This window comes from Oryctolagus cuniculus, chromosome 14 (assembly GCF_964237555.1).
Source record: "Oryctolagus cuniculus chromosome 14, mOryCun1.1, whole genome shotgun sequence".
Taxonomy (NCBI): Eukaryota; Metazoa; Chordata; class Mammalia; order Lagomorpha; family Leporidae; genus Oryctolagus; species Oryctolagus cuniculus.
In genome coordinates, this window is record NC_091445.1 from 49,557,236 (window position 1) to 49,574,596 (window position 17,361).

At 38.1% G+C, this 17,361-nt stretch overlaps 1 long non-coding RNA gene across 1 annotated transcript in view; it reads right to left on the reverse strand.

The window, feature by feature from the left end:
- The window catches only part of LOC127492838 (uncharacterized), a 95,965-nt gene extending 79,708 nt beyond the window's left edge, over positions 1-16,257 (reverse strand). Inside the window, exons 1-2 of the long non-coding RNA XR_011382142.1 lie at positions 16,170-16,257; positions 1,752-2,884 (exon numbers count right to left, since the gene is read on the reverse strand). This is a non-coding gene — a long non-coding RNA (uncharacterized lncRNA). The remainder of the gene's footprint in view (positions 1-1,751; positions 2,885-16,169) is intronic.
- Positions 16,258-17,361: the final 1,104 nt, after the last annotated feature.

Below are 17,361 nucleotides of genomic sequence, written 5' to 3' on the forward strand. Positions count from 1 at the left end.
GATAACAGAAGCTTATCACAAAACAAAATTTTTAGTGGCCAACATGTGGTCTGGTAATTAAGGGAGCATTTAGCATGGTCACATTCTATACCAGCTTGTCTCGATTCTAGTCACAGCTCTGCTATCAGTTTTAGCTTTCTACGGATGCAAACCCAGGAAGACAAAAATGAAAGGTCAAATGGTTGGGTCCCTGTATTCATTTGGGAGATCTGGATTGAATTCCTGGCTCCCAACTTTGGTCCTGCCTTGGGCCAGTTCTAATATCTGCAGGCATTTGTAAAATGAACTAGTAGATGGGAACACCCTGTCTGTCCACCTATCTATCTCTCTGCCAACCAAATAAATACATTTTGTCAAGGAAAGGAGGTTGTAGTCCATAAGACACCAAAAGATGTGGGGAAAAAAGATACCCTAATCCACTGTTGGTGGGAAGGTATACTGGTGCAGCCACTGTGGAAGACAGTATGGAGATACCTCAGAAATCTGAATATAGACCTACCATGTGACTCAGCCATCCCACTCCAGGGAATTTAACCAAGGGAAATGGAATCAGCATATGAAGAATGATCTGTACCCCCATGTTTATGCAGCTCAATTCACAATAACTAAGATATGGAATCAATCCAAATGTCCATCAACTGGAGACTGGATAATGAATTTATGAGATATGTACATCATGGAATACGACACAGTGGTAAAAAAAAATCTGGTTATTTACAATAAAATGGATGCAACTGGAAAACATTATACTTAGTGCAATAAGCCAGTTACCAAAGGACGAATACCATATGTTGTCCCTGATCTGTGATAAATAATAGAACACCTAACAGTAATCTATAGAAGTGAAATTGACACTTTGAGATGTGGTGACTTTGGGCAGCCCTTGTCTTGACTCTTGAGGAACCATTTTTTTTCATACTAGTTGCTGAGCTTGTTACTTGGTATAGTGTTAATCGTATGTGTATAATATTAATTGAACATAGATCTTAGTAAAAAAAAAATAAGAATGAGAATAGGAGAGGGAGGAGGAGGAAGGATGGGAGTGTGGGTGGGAGTTAGAATAGGGTGGGAAAAATCACTCTGTTCCTAAATTTGTATTTATGAAATGCATGAAGTATGTGTACCTTAAATAAAAGTGTTCTGGGGAAAAAAGAAAGCAAAATAAAAACATCTAAAGTCAAAATTTCTTGAGCAATGGCAACCAAATATAAATAACATTTTATGCAGCAGGAGGAGAAAGAGAGGGGAGAGAAAGAAAATCAAGCAAAATAAAGTCTCATTATATTGCATGGCTAACAATTGAACAACAACAACAAAAAAGGTAACACTACTACCTCCTCAGTTATAGTAAAAACTCAAAGCAGTACATTTTCAGAGAAGAAATCCATTATTTGATAAGAAGTAAATGTAAAAGGACTTGAAAAGGTATTGGAGAAAGTGGGAATCAACGAAAATAACTTTAGATTTCAAACAATAAACACAATGATTAGCATGAACTTTGAATAGTAACCTCTTTTTATCTTGAAGGTAATTCCAAGCTTAGAGAAGACTAAAGTCTGGAGCGGTCTCTGCTACCTGCCCAGAACCGTTTTCTTCAGATCTAGCTAAGAAACAATATAAACTATTCAAAAATATTGTAACACCTAAGATTTCAATGAGCTCTCCTGTGGAATCCTCCTTTCTAATGCTAAATTGGAAGCATGAATTAATCTATGAGCTAAATTGATTTTTCCAACTCTTTATTTTCCTACTTGCCAGTCCAGAACCTTGAAGAGTTTCTGCAAATTCATGTCTCCAGGTTGAAACTGCAAGTTCTAGAAGGAAAGAGGCGAGGATATCGATTGATAGGTTAGCTTTCCAGTTACCTGAGAGAGTGTAGGAAAACTCCCACCTGATTTAAATAAACAACATGGAGGAGAAGTGCATAAAGCTGGATAAACTGTTTATATATGTACCTAAAAGGGATCATTTATGCCTAAAAGAAATCATTTAGATGAGTCTCCAGAAATGTTTAACAGTCTAACTTGTATACTTGAAGTCATAACATTCTTGTACAATTAGTTATCCCATTTCTGTCTCCTATGATAAGTATCATGTGTATTACTTAAGGGAAAGGATTCAGAATCACATTTCTTCACTCTATGTCTACCACTAACTTCTAATGGGTCTTGGATAATTATATTAACTACCTTACCTCTTTATTTTGGTGACTGAAATAATGAACAGATATGGAATATTATTGAGGGATATATCCCAAGTATATTTCAATAATAATTGGTTATTAGTTTATTATCATTTTATAGTGACAATAGTGAATATTTTATAATAAAAAGATGTAAATAGAAGGTACCCCAATAAAATGTAAAATCCAACTTTCTTGATAGGTATTAGGGTGATTTATTATAATTTTATGTTGTCTCACCATACATTTTGGGTATAGGTTTAGCTTCTCATACCTGAGGTGATGCTTAGGCATTTTGGATGCAATTTCTGGATCTCCACCTCTTCCTTGTTACTCAACATGAGCCATCTAATTATCTGCTTTACAGAAGTGCCTCCTGGTGACCACCTCCCAGTGGGACAGCTACATAAAAATGACACACTTTACTACACTGTGCCCCAAACCATGAATCGGCTAAACAGGCACGAAAAAAGTGACCACTTGTCAGTGACCATGACTTCAGAGAATGTGTTCTGGCTTGCTCTTAACTCACCAATGAGAATGTCCTCAGGAAAAGAAGCTGGAGTAGCAATCTGCATCCCAGCGAAGAGAGTCGACAGATTCCACACTATTTCTTATTCCTTTTCAACTGGGTGTAGGATGCTGGACAGCTGTTCCCTCCCTCTTGGCCCTGGAAGGGCATTTCCCTCTTTTTGCTGCAAACTATAAAGAGTTACTTCTGTTTGATTTAGTTGCCTCCTCTTACTTAACTGACAAACCAGAATGAAGCTTCTCTCCTGTACACCACTCTGGTAGAGAGTGGCTGTCTTCATAGGAATAACGCAGATACAGGTCAAACCAAAGCTACAAATGTGTCTACCACAACCATCAAATTTCTTGTGAAGGGGATAAATGGGGTACTTACGTGTAAAGTCACTCAGCAGAATGAAAAACCACATTGAATCTTAGCAACATGCAATAAATCTGCTTTTGTTTCAATTCCTAACATTCAGATGAAATGTCTTTTAGCAAAATAAGGCTATGCTTTTCAATTTTAAAAGCCAGTAAAAATGGTGCTAGGAATGTCTATTGAATGCATAGACATTCAACATAATTAAATTTGTAAACAAGACAGGGATACTTTCAACCTATTGTTGCTTAATTTTTATCTAGAAAAGTACATTTCAAAATGATTCTTGTTTTCCAGTCTATGTCACACATGTAGATTTAGGTTTTCTTTGATACTACTTCATCTATCTCCACATTTCCCTTCATTAAAAAAAATTTAAAGGTTTATTTATTTATTTATTTACTTACTTACTTATATTTGAAAGACACAGTTACATGGAGAGGGGAAGAGATTTTCCAATCATTCTCCACATAGCCACAACAACCACAGATGTGTCAAGCCAAAGCCAGGCACTAAGAACTCCATTCGGGTCTCCCACATGGGTATCAGGGGCCAAAGTATTTTAGCCATAATCAGTTGCCTCCCCAGAGGCAATAGAAGATAGTTGGGGAGGGGGCAGTGTATCCAGGAGTTAAATAGGTGTTCCAATATGGGATGCCAGCTTTGCAAGTAGCAGCATCACCTTCTGTGCCACAATTCTGGCCCTGCTGTCATTTTAAAAAATGATTTAATATGACCAGCATTGTGGCACACCCGCAACAGCAGCATCCCACATCCCACATGGGGGCTGATTCAAGTCCTGGCTGCTCCACTTCTGATCCAGCTCCTTGCTAATGCACCCGGGAAAGCAGTGGAAGATGGCCCAAGTGCTAGGGTCCCTTTACCCACTTGGGAGATGCAGTGCATACATCTAGTCCTGAAGTTTGTTTTTTTCTTGTAAGTTTTTTTAAAAATATTTATTTTATTTATTTGAAAAACAGAGTTACAGAGAGAAAGATCTTCCATCTGCTGGTTCACTCTCCAGATGGCTGCAACGGCTGGAGCTGAGACAATCCAAAGCCAGGAGCCAGGAGCTTCTTCTGGGTTCCCATGTTGGTGCAGGGGCCCAAGGACTTGGGCCTTCTTCTACTGCTTTCCCAGGCCATTGCAGAGAGCTGGATTGGAAGAGGAGCTGCCGGGACTAGAACCGGTGCCCATATGGGATGCCAGCATTTCAGGCCAGGGTGTTAACCTGCTGTGCCACAGAGCCGGCCCCTCTAGTAAGATTTTAATTACTAATTGTGTCTCTTTACTAGAAATAAGACTATTGAACTTTTCAATTTTTCATTAGACCAATTTGGCTGACATGTGTCTTTTAAAATATTTTTCCTTTTATTGTTGCTTCTGAACTCTTTCAGAGGTAACAACTCTAAACCTTCTTCCTCTTCCTTTCACTAACTATGCAAATTCCTCCCCACCTCCAGCTTTTTGTTGTAGAGGCTAAAATGATTTTTATTCATTTACTCCTTTTCTTTTCTTTTTTTTTTTATTTGACAGATAGAGTTAGACAGTGAGAGAGAGAGAGAGAGACCCCCCAGATGGCCGCCATGGCTGAAGCTATGCCAATTTGAAACCTGGAGCCAGATACTTCTTCCTGGTCTCTGATGTGAGTGCAGGCACCCAAGCACTTAGGCCATCCTCCAATGCTCTCCCGGGCCACAGCAGAGAGCTGGGCTGGAAGAGAAGCAACCGGGACAAAACCCAGTGCCCATATGTGATGCTGGCGTCACAGGCGGAGGATTAACCTAGTGAGCCACACCACCGGCCCCTATTTACTCCTTTTCCAATATAAGTATATGCAGTTGTGAATTTCATTTAACTGCTTCTAAACATACACCCCATACATTTCAAAGTAATGAAAAATACTTATGAATGCCACAGACTCAAGATATAGTAAATTACAAATCACATAAAATATGCCATATATATATAACATATATCTGGCATATCATATATATATATATATATATATATATATATATATATTATGTCATGATTTTAGAAATCGACATCATCATTTCCTTTCTGGAGAGAGAGGAATTCTGATCAGATGGGAGTATGGAAAGGTTAGGCATGTTGGCTACTTCTATTTTTTCTTAACCCAGGATGTCAGCAGCAGGGATTGTGCATTCTATCTCATACACTTGAGGTTGGTAAATGTTTCTTTAGGTGTGTTACATCTAAATAAGAAACATAAATTTTTTCTGACGCCATGGGCCTTTCACAGTTCCCAGATTGGATTCCCCCAGAGGAGCTAAGATTGCAGCAGGATCTGGGGCTGCACTATGCACTGCCTTTTATTTCAGCAGCCCTGCACCCGAGGACCAGCCTGTGAACACACCTGGGGGTGAGTACTGCGTTAGCAAGCCAGCATCACTAATGTGCAACACTGAGCCTGGCCAGTGTCTCTCTTCTTATTTGCTGTGGCCAAGGTGGGTCATGACTTGGCCCCTTGACTACCTGTTGTCACCTGGCCAGCTTCCTCACAGCAAAAGATCACAGGAAGTTCAAAGCATATATTAGAAAATATCTTTGGCAAATGGCAGGGCAAAGTTACTGCTATCAATAGTCACATTGAACGTTAATGGCCTCAACTGTCCAGTTAAAAGACGCAGATTGGCTGATTGGCTTAAAAAACAAAACCCATCTATTTGCTGCTTACAAGAAACACATATTTCCAATAAAGATACATACAGACTGCAAGTGAAAGGCTGGAAAAAGATATACCAAGCCAACAGAAATGAAAAAAGAGTGGGCGTAGCCATCTTAATATCAGACAAAATAAACTTTAACACAAAAACTATTAAGAGTATTTTAGGCATGGAAAGCCAAGACACTCTGGCAAAAATAAAATAAAATAAAATAAAACAAAACAAAAAAAAACACCTAAATGAAAGATCTCTGCGAGTGAGATCCCAGTGGAAAGAACGGGGACATCAAAGAAGGAGGTACCTTTCTCTGAAGGGAGGAGAGAACTTCCACTTTGACTATGACCCTGTCAGAATAAGATCGAAGTCGGTGAATTCAACAGGCTTCCATAGTCTTGGCAACTCATGACTAGAGCCTAGGGAGATTACTGACGCCATGAACAAGAGTGTCAAATTGTGAAGTCAACAACAGGAGTTACTGTATACTTACTTCTCATGTGGGATCTGTCCTTAATGTGTTGTCCAATGTGAAGTAATACTATAACTAGTACTGAAACAGTATTTTACACTTTGTGTTCTGTGTGGGTTAAAACTGTTGAAATCTTTATTTAATATATACTAAATCGATCTTCTATATATAAAGAAAATTGAAAATGAATCTTTGCCGGCGCTGTGGCTCACTAGCCTAATCCTCCGCCTTGTGGCGCCAGCACACCGGGTTCTAGTCCCGGTCGAGGTGCCGGATTCTGTCCCGGTTGCCCCTCTTCCAGGCCAGCTCTCTGCTATGGCCCGGGAGTGCAGTGGAGGATGGCTCAAGTGTTGGTCCCTGCACCCGCATGGGAGGCCAGGAGAAGCACCTGGCTCCTGGCTTCGGATCAGCGTGACACGCCAGCCGCAGCAGCCATTGCAGGGTGAACCAATGGCAACAGGAAGACCTTTCTCTCTGTCTCTCTCTCTTACACTATCCACTCTGCCTGTCAAAAAAAAGAAAAAAAGAAAATGAATCTTGATGTGAATGGAATGGGAGAGGGAGTGGGAGATGGGAGGGGTGTGAGTGGGAGGGAAACTATAGGGGGGGGAGTCATTGTATTCCATAAACTGTACTTTGGAAATTTATATTTACTAAATAAAAAAATATCAAAAAAAGAGAGACAAAGAGGGGCACTATGTAATGATTAAGGGATCAATACAACAAGAAGATATAACAATTATCAATGTATATGCACCTAACTACAGGGCACCGGTTTATCTAAAAGATTTGTTAAGGGACTTAAAGGGAGACTTAGACTCCAACACAATAGTACAGGGGGACTTCAATACTCCATTCTCAGAAATAGAAAGATCAATCAGACAGAAGATCAACAAGGAGACAGTAGATTTAAATGACACTATAGCCCAAATGGATCTAACAGATATCTACAGAGCTTTTCATCCTACATGTAAAGAATTTACATTCTTCTCAGCAGTACATGGAACCTTCTCTAGGTTTGACCACATTCTAGGCCATAAAGCAAATCTCAGCAAATTCAAAAGAATTAGAATCATACCATACAGCTTCTCAGACCATAGGGGAATGAAGTTGGAAATTAGCAACTCCGGAATCCCTAGAGCATATGCAAATACATGGAGATTGAACAACATGCTCCTGAATGAACACTGGGTCATACAAGAAATCAAAAGAGAAATAAAAAACTTTCTGGAAGTAAATGAGGATAACAACACAACATACCAAACTTATGGGATACAGCAAAAGCAGAGTTAAGAGGCAAGTTTATAGCAATAGGTGCCTACATCAAGAAATTGGAAAGACATCAAATAAATGAGCTTTCAATTCATCTCAAGGATCTAGAAAATCTGCAGCAAACCAGACTCAAAACTAGTAGAAGAGAAATAATTAAAATCAGAGAAGAAATCAACAGGATTGAATCCAAAAAAAATTACAAAAAATCAGCCAAACGAGGAGCTGATTTTTTGAAAAAATAAACAAAATTGACACACCATTGGCTCAACTAACTAAAAAAAAAAGAGAAGAGACACAAATCAATAAAATCAGAGATGAAAAAGGAAACGTAAAAACAGACACCACAGAAATAAAAAGAATCATCAGAAATTACTACAAGGACTTGTATGCCAGCAAACAGGGAAATCTATCAGAAATGTATAGATTCCTGGACACATGCAACCTACCTAAATTGAACCAGGAAGACACAGAAAACCTAAACAGACCCATAACTGAGACAGAAATTGAAACAGTAATAAAGGCCCTCCCAACAAAGAAAAGCCCAGGACCAGATGGATTCACTGCTGAATTCTACCAGACATTTAAAGAAGAATTAACTCCAATTCTCCTCAAAATATTCAGAACAATCGAAAAAGATAGAATCCTACCAAATTCTTTCTATGAAGCCAGCATCACCTTAATCCCTAAGCCAGAGAAAGATGCAGTATTGAAAGAAAATTACAGACCAATATCCCTGATGAATATAGATGCACAAATCCTCAATAAAATTCTCGCCAATAGAATACAACAGCACATCAGAAAAATCATCCACCCAGACCAGGTAGGATTTATCCCTGGTATGCAGGGATGGTTCAGTGTTCACAAATCAATCAATGTGATATACCACATCAACAGACTGCAGAAGAAAAACCATATGATTATTTCCATAGATGCAGAGAAAGCATTCAATAAAATTCAACAGCCTTCCATGATGAAAACTCTAAGCAAATGGGGTATAGAAGGAACATTCCTCAATACAATCAAAGCAATTTATGAAAAACCCATGGCCAGCGTCCTATTGAATGGGGAAAAGCTGGAAGCATTTCCACTGAGATCTGGTACCAGACAGGGATGCCCATTCTCACCACTGCTATTCAATATAGTTCTGGAAGTCTTAGCCAGAGCCATCAGGCAAGAAAAAGAAATCAAAGGGATACAAATTGGGAAGGAAGAAGTCAAACCATCCCTCTTTGCAGATGATATGATTCTTTATTTAGGGGATCCAAAGAACTCTACTAAGAGACTATTGGAACTCATAGAAGAGCTTGGCAAAGTAGCGGAATATGAAATCAATACACAAAAATCAACAGTCTTTGTATACCCTAGCAATGCCACAGCTGAGAAAGAACTACTAAGATCAATCCCATTCACAATAGCCACAAAAACAATCAAATACCTTGGAATAAACTTAACCAAGCTCGCTAAAGATCTCTACGATGAGAATTACAAAATCTTAAAGAAAGAAATAGACGAGGATACCAAGAAATGGAAAAATCCTCCATGCTCGTGGTTTGGAAGAATCAACATCATCAAAATGTCCATTCTCCCAAAAGCAATTTATAAATTCAATGTGATACCAATCAAGATACCAAAGACATTCTTCACAGATCTAGAAAAATTGATGCTGAAGTTCATATGGAGACACAGGAGACCTTGAATAGCAAAAGCAATCTTGTACAACAAAAACAAAGCCGAATGCATCACACTACCAGATTTCAGGACATACTACAGGGCAGCTGTAATCAAACCAGCATTGTGCTGGTACAGAAACAGATGGATAGACCAATGGAACAGAATTGAAACACCAGAAATCAACCCAAACATCTGCAGCCAACTTATATTTGATCAAGGATCTAAAACTAATTCCTGGAGCAAGGACAGTCTCTTCAATAAATGGTGCTGGGAAAACTGGATTTCAATGTGCAGAAACATGAAGCAAGACCCCTACCATACACCTTACACAAAAATCCACTCAACATGGATTAAAGACCTAAATCTACGACCTGACACCATCAAATTATTAGAGAACATTGGAGAAACCCTGCAAGATATCGGCACCGGCAAAGAATCCTTGGAAAACACCCCGGGTGCACAGACAGTTAAGCAAAATTAACTATTGGGATTGCAGCAAATTGAGCAGTTTCTGTACTGCAAAAGAAACAGTGAGGAAAGTGAAGAAGGAACTGACAGAATGGGAAAAAAATATTTGCAAACTATGCTTCAGATATAGGATTAATAAACAGAATCTACAAAGAGATCAAGAAACTCCACAACAACAAAACAAACAACCCACTTAAGAGATGGGCCAAAGTCCTAAATAGACATTTTTCAAAAGAGGAAATCCTAATGGCCAACAGAAATATGAAAAAATGTTCAGGATCAGAAGCAAACAGGGAAGTGCAAATCAAAACCACAATGAGGTTTCACCTCACCCCAGTTAGAATGGCTCACATACAGAAATCTACCAATAACAGATGCTGGCAAGGATGTGGGGAAAAAGGGACACTAACCATTTGTTGGTGGGAATGCAAACTGGCTAAGCCTCTATGGAAGTCAGTCTGGAGGTTCCTCAGAAACCTGAATATAACCCTACCATACAACCCAGCCATCCCACTCCTTGGAATTTACCCAAAGGCAATTAACTTGGCAACCAAAAAAGCTGCCTATACCTTAATGTTTATTGCAGCTCAGTTCACAATAGCTAAGACATGGAATCAACCCAAAGGCCCATAAACAGAAGACTGGGTAAATAAATTATGGGACATGTACAATATAGAATACTATACGGCAGTCAAAAGCAATGAAATCCAGTGATTTGTAACAATATGGATGAAGCTGGAAAACATCATGCTGAGTGAATTAAGCCAGTCCCAAAGGGACAAATATCATATGTTCTCCCTGATCAGTGACAACTAACCAACCACAAAAAAGGAAACCTGTTGAAGTGAAAGGGACACTATGAGAAACAGTGACTTGATCAGCCCTTGTCCTGACTGTTGATGTACAATTTAATATTTTATCCCTTTTAGTAATTATTTTGTTCTAGTTAATACTATTGGATGTACTCTGTAATTAACACACATTTATTCTTAGATGTTGAAATTTAACTGAAAAGTGATCCCTGTTAAATATAAGAGTGGGAATAAGAGAGGGAGGAGATGTACAATTGGGACATGCTCTATCGGACTTGCCCCAAATGGTGGAGTTAGAAATGTGCCAGGGGATTCCAATACAATCCCTTCAAGATTGCATGTACCAATGCCATCTCACTAGTCCAAGTGATCAATTTCAGTTCACAATTGGTCACACTGATAGGTCTAAGATTCAAAGGGATCACACAAACAAGACTAGTGTCTGCTAATACTAACTGATAGAATCAAAAAGGGAGAGAACAATCCAACATGGGAAGTGGGATACACAGCAGACTCATAGAATGTCAGATGTCCTAAATAGCACTCTGGCCTCAGAATCAGCCCTTAAGGCATTCAGATCTGGCTGAAGAGCCCATTAGAATATTTTAGGCGAAGACGCTCTGGCAAAAAAAAAAAAAACTTAAATGAAAGGTCTCTGCAAGTGAGATCCCAGTAGAAAGAATGGGCCATCAAAGAAGGAGGTACCTTTCTCTGAAGGCTGAAGGGAGGAGAGAACTTCCACTTTGACTGTGACCTTGTCTAATTAAGATTGAAGTTGGCGAACTCAACAGGCTTCTATAACCTTGGAAACTCATGACTAGAGCCTAGGGAGATTTCTGACACCATAAACAAGAGTGTCAAATTGTTAAGTCAAGAATAGGAGTCACTTTGTACTTACTCCTCATGTGGGATCTCTGTCCTTAATGTGTTGTCCAATGTGAATTAATGCTATAACTAGTATTCAAACAGTATTTTACACTGTATGCTCTGTGTGGGTGCAAACTAATGAAATATTTACTTAATATATACTAAGTCGATCTTCTGTATATGAGGATAATTGAAAATGAATCTTGATGTGAATGTCATGGGAAAGGGAGAGGGAGATGGGAAGGGTGCAGGTGGGAGGGAAGTTTTGGGGGGAAAAGCCATTGCAATCCATAAACTGTACTTTGAAAATTATATTTACTAAATAAAAGTTAAAAAATAGAAAGAAACATAAATTTTTAAAATTCCTTTGATATTTCTCCAAATATAACAAGTGATTCATTTCCTGTGTATCCCAGATAGCTTTGAATATTGCAACATGATGTCAACTGTGAATCAATTGTGAATTCTCATCCTAAGACTTTTACTAATGGTATATTTCAGTTTAAGTAATGCAGTCCCTGCAGACAGTATTTTGTTCATCTATAATATGAAGCAATTTACTATGTCTTTCAAATCTAAAATTTCATGATAACTCATGCCAAACAAGCATGAAATGATGCTCCTTGTTAAAATCTTTATTTTATTGTATTTATAAAAATGAATACAATTATGGTTCTAAATGAATTCTAGAATTATTAATCCTAATCACTGCACAGAGAACCACAAGTGAACAAAGCCACTGGGAAACATAGAAACCAATTTTATCCTCAAGGTCACACAGTAAGCCCAGGTACTGGAAGTCTCACAACATGAGAAACATTGTCTACTTTATGAAGGGCTTCTAACATTTACAAAATAGTATCAGGTAATCAGAGAAGCTCGTTGCCTAATTGGACATTGATATACGATTTTGTCATAACAAGGCAAGTATTTTCCTAAGGGGTGAACTCAGCTTCTCCTCATTTTCAGTGGGTATTTACCACATTCTAAGATTTTCAAATATTCCATATGATGGTGACTAGCTGTGTTAGATTAGCTAACATCCCTGATGCTCTATTATCTATCATCTCTAAATGACAGCCAAGGCTAAGTTTAGCCAACAAAGCACTTTACATCCAAGATTTTGACTTGTGATTAATCCAATTATCTCTTCTGCTATAAGGAGAAAAGATCATATTGGATGGTTTTGTTTCCTGCAGCAAAGTAATTTTCTGCATGACCAGCAATAATGTAATGTGGGGGATTTTAATAAGAGGCAATTATTTTTAAAATTAAATGTTAAACAGAATGCAGATTGTAATAATATGGCAGAGATGTGCATGAAATTTAGTCAGTTTAAAAACTGTTAACCCTGCAATGTGTTCTTATATGGAACAATGCAATAAAGAAACATAACTGCAGCAGAAAAGATATCTAAGTTTCATAGAAATGCATATGCAACATTGACATCAGCAAGGTAATGCTTTCTTTTTAATAGCATTCCATAACTTAATGTGCTACATTGCTTTCATCTTTGAGATTAATTTACTTTATTTTGATGAGACAAGGAAATAATTATGAAGAGGACATATATAATCATGTTTTCTTATTAACAAGAAAATGTTCATATTTGAGGTTAGAAAGTGATCAATGATAAAAGGACAGTTACAACAAAATTAATTCATGGAGTACAGCATGGAGAAATAGAGCTTCTGGATCTTACTCTCATGTGTAAGCTGATCTCTGAAGATCTCCTCTTTATTTACTTATGCCATTCTCTGACAACAGAAAGCTATTACAAGGGATTGACAAGTGGTATGGTGGGTTAAGCCACTGCTTAGGACTCCCACATCCCATACTGAAATGTATGTTTTGAGTCTTGACGCTGCTGTTGATCCAGCATCCTACTAATGCTGACACTATCAGTTGATGGCTCAACTACCTAGATAGCTGCCACCCAAATGGGAGAACGAAATGGAGTTCCTGGCTCCTGACCCAGCTCTGGCTGTTGCAGGTAATTGGAGAGTGAGACTGAAGGAAGTAAGATTTCTTTTTATATCTATCTCACTGCTACTCTGCCTTTCAAATAAATAAACAAACATTAAAAAAGGGATGATCACCAAACCAGTGCAGTGTATATTCTTCTTTTTCTAATTAATCATCTCTTGAAATTAGACTTTGTAACTGAGCTTATGGGAGGAGAGATATACATTAGAACTCCAATAAGGAATGCAGATGTCCCAAGAAGTGATTTAACATTCTGTTCCACAAAACTTGTGCCTGATTCTAATTTATAGTTCCTATTATTATTCCTTTACAAAGAAGAAAACAATTTTTTGACAAATCTTGGTGAGTAAACATTATGATCATATTTGTTTCCTACCTGAACTTCATAATCCTTGAAATGATCAAAGTTTTATTAACACTCCTAACAGGAAATTCACCAGAATATTCTTTTTGGATAAACTTTACATTTTATTTTCTTTTTTAAAAACTTTATTAGTGAGGTTGGTGTTATGGCAGAGCAGATTAAACCACTGTATGCAGCACTAGAAGCACAACTGTGAGTCAGTTCAAGTCCTCACTTCTCCACTTCCAATCCAGCTCCCTGCTGATGTACCTGGGAAAGCAGTGGAAGAAGGGCCAAGTCCTGGAGACTTGGAAGAAGCTCCTGGCTCCTGGCTTCAGATCGGCTCAGTCGCCATTTGGAAAATGAACCAGCGGATGGAAGATATCTCACTCTCTCTCTCTCAACTCTGACTTTCAAATAAATAAATAAATCTTAAAAAGTTCAATTAATTTATCTTAATATAAAGAGAAAAGATTCACTATAACACAGTAAAATTCTAAGAGTGTAACGATCCTTTCCTTTTTCCTTCCCTCTCTCCTTTCCACTCTCCTGTCTGTCCCGCCCTTCCTCTCCTCTTCCCTTTCTTCCTTCCTTCCTCCATTCCTTCCTTCCTTCCTGTTTTATTCAAGATTAATTTATTTGAAAAGCAGAGTTCAGAGAGGCAAAGGCAGAGAGAGAGAGATAGAGAGAGTGAGGGGTCTTCCATCCTCTGGTTCACTCCCCAATTGTCTGCAATGGGCAGAGCTGTGCCGAACTGAAGCCAGGAGTCTGGAGCTTCTTCTGGGTCTCCCTTGTGGGTGCAGGGGCCCAAGGACTTAAGCCATCTTCTACTGCTTTCCCAGGCCAAAGCAGAGAGCTGGATCAGAAGTGGAGCAACCAGGAGTCGAACCAGTGCCCATATGGAGTGCTGGCATTGCAGGCAGGGAATTACCCACTGTGCCAAAGTGCAGGTCCTCTTTCCTTCATTTTTAGTTTTTGAGACAACCTACTTTTAATTTATGTTATAGTCAAAGGATTAAGACTGCTCCAAATAAGGAATTCAATAAGTTAAAAGTTTAGTAGGAACATAGGAAATGGCTTTCAAAAATAATAGAGAAAAATGTCAATTTCAATCACATATAGTAAATTTTAAAAATAAACAGATCACTAAAACTATTGTAATATACCATTCTTAATCATTGGTTTGGTGATATAAAACAAACTGCCCACTTAAGAGATGGGCCAAAGACCTCAATAGATATTTTTCAAAAGAGGAAATCCTAATGGTCAACAGAAACATGAAAAAATGTTCAGGATCACTAGCAATCAAGGAAATGCAAATCAAAACCACAATGAGGTTTCGCCTCACCCCAGTTAGAATGGCTCACATACAGAAATCTACCAACAACAGATGCTGGCGAGGATGTGGGGAAAAAGGGAAACTAACCCACTGTTGGCGGGAATGCAAACTGGTCAAGACACTATGGAAGTCAGTCTGGAGGTTCCTCAGAAACCTGAATATAACCCTACCATACAACCCAGCCATCCCACTCCTTGGAATTTACCCAAAGGCAATTAAACTGGCAACCAAAAAAGCTGCCTATACCTTAATGTTTATTGCAGCTCAGTTCACAATAGCTAAGACATGGAATCAACCCAAAGGCCCATAAACAGAAGACTGGGTAAATAAATTATGGGACATATACAATATAGAATACTATACAGCAGTCAAAATCAATGAAATCCAGTGATTTGTAACAATATGGATGAAGCTGGAAAACATCATGCTGAGTGAATTAAGCCAGTCCCAAAGGGACAAATATCATATGTTCTTCCTGATTGGTGACAACTAACTGAGCACCTAAAAGGAAATGGACACCATGAGAAACAGTGACTTGATCAGCCCTTGTCCTGACTGTAGATGTACAATTTAATACTTTATCCCTTTTAGTATTTTTTTGTTCTACTTAATACCATTGGTTGAACCTTTAATTAACACACAATTATTCTTAGGTGTTTAAATTTAACTAAAAAGTGATCTCTGTTAAATGTAAGAGTGGGAATAAGAGAGGGAGGAGATGTACATTTTGGCACATGCTCATTCGGAATTACCACTAATGGTAGAGTTAGAAACATGCCTGGGTATTCCAATTCAATCCCATCAAGGTGGCATGTACCAATGCCATTTCACTCGTCAAAGTGATCAGTTTTAGCTCATAATTGATCATAATGATAGGATTAAGAGTCAAAGGGATCACATAATCAAGACTAGTGTCTGCTAATACTGATAGAATTAAAAAAGAGAGAACAATCCAACATGGAAAGCAGGATACACAGCAGGCTCATAGAATGACAGATGTCCTAAACAGCACTCTGGCCTCAGATTCAGCCCTTAAGGCCCTCGAATCTGGCTAAAAATCCCATGAGAGTATTTCAGGCATGGAAAACCAAGACACTCTGGCAAAAAAAAAAAAAGTAACCTAGGGCAAAGAAGGGGCCATCAAAGAAGGAGGTACCCTTCTCTGAAGGGAGGAGAGAACTTACACTTTGACTATGGCCTTGTGTAAATGAGATCGGAGTTGGCAAACGCAAGAGGTTTCCATAGCCTTGGCAGCTCATGACAAAAGCCTCAGGTGATTTCTGATGTCATAAATAAGAGTATCAATTGTTACATCAAGAACAGGAGTCACTGTGCACTTACTCCCCATGTAGGATCTCTGTCCTTAATGTGTTGTAGTATGTGAATTAACGGTATAACTATTACTCAAACAGTACTTACAGTACTTTATACTTTGTGTTTCTGTGTGGGTGCAAACTGTGAAATCTTTACTTAGTATATACTAAATTGATCTTCTGTATATAAAGATAATTGAAAATGAATCTTGATATGAATGGGATGGAGACGGAGTCAGAGATGGGATGGTTGAAGGTGGGAGGGAGGCTATGGGGGGAAAAGCTGCTATAATCCAAAAGCTGTACTTTGGAAATTTATATTTATTAAATAATAGCTTAAAATAAAAAAAAAAAAAAACAAAGTACAGCAAAATATAATTGCAGCAATAATGATAACACAGGCATTTCTTTTTCTTTTTTTTTTCTTAAATCTTTGTTTTCTTTCCTTAATTTTAGCCCCCACATACTAGGGAAAATAAGCGGTATTTGTCTTTGCACTATTTCATTCAATACAATGTGGTGCAGTTGCATCCATTTTGATGCAAATGGTAGAATTTCACCCTTTTATAGCTGAATATTACTTCATACCACATTCTCTTCATCCATCTGTCTGATTATGGACACCTTGATTAATTTTGTATTTTGCCTAATGTGAATAGTGCTTCTATAAACATGGTAATGCACACAACCCTTTGATACATACGATATGTTCATGTATTTCTGGTATTAGTGAAATTACTAGATCATTTTGCAAGTGTGTTTCTAATTTTTTAAAGAAATCTTCATACTGTTTTCCACCGTAGCTTCATTAATTCACATCCACAGCAACAGTGAATAAGTTTCCTTTTCTCCCCAACCTTACCATCATTTGCTACTTTCTGACTTTGGTTAATAGCTATTCTGACAAGGCTGAGTTGGTATCTCATTGTGATTTTGATTTGCATTTTCCTGATATTGATATTGAGCCTTTTTCATATATTTATTGTCCAGTTGTATTATTTTTGTGAAAACTGTCTATTGAGTCCGTTTGCCAACTTCTTCACTAATTTGTTTTATTGTTGAT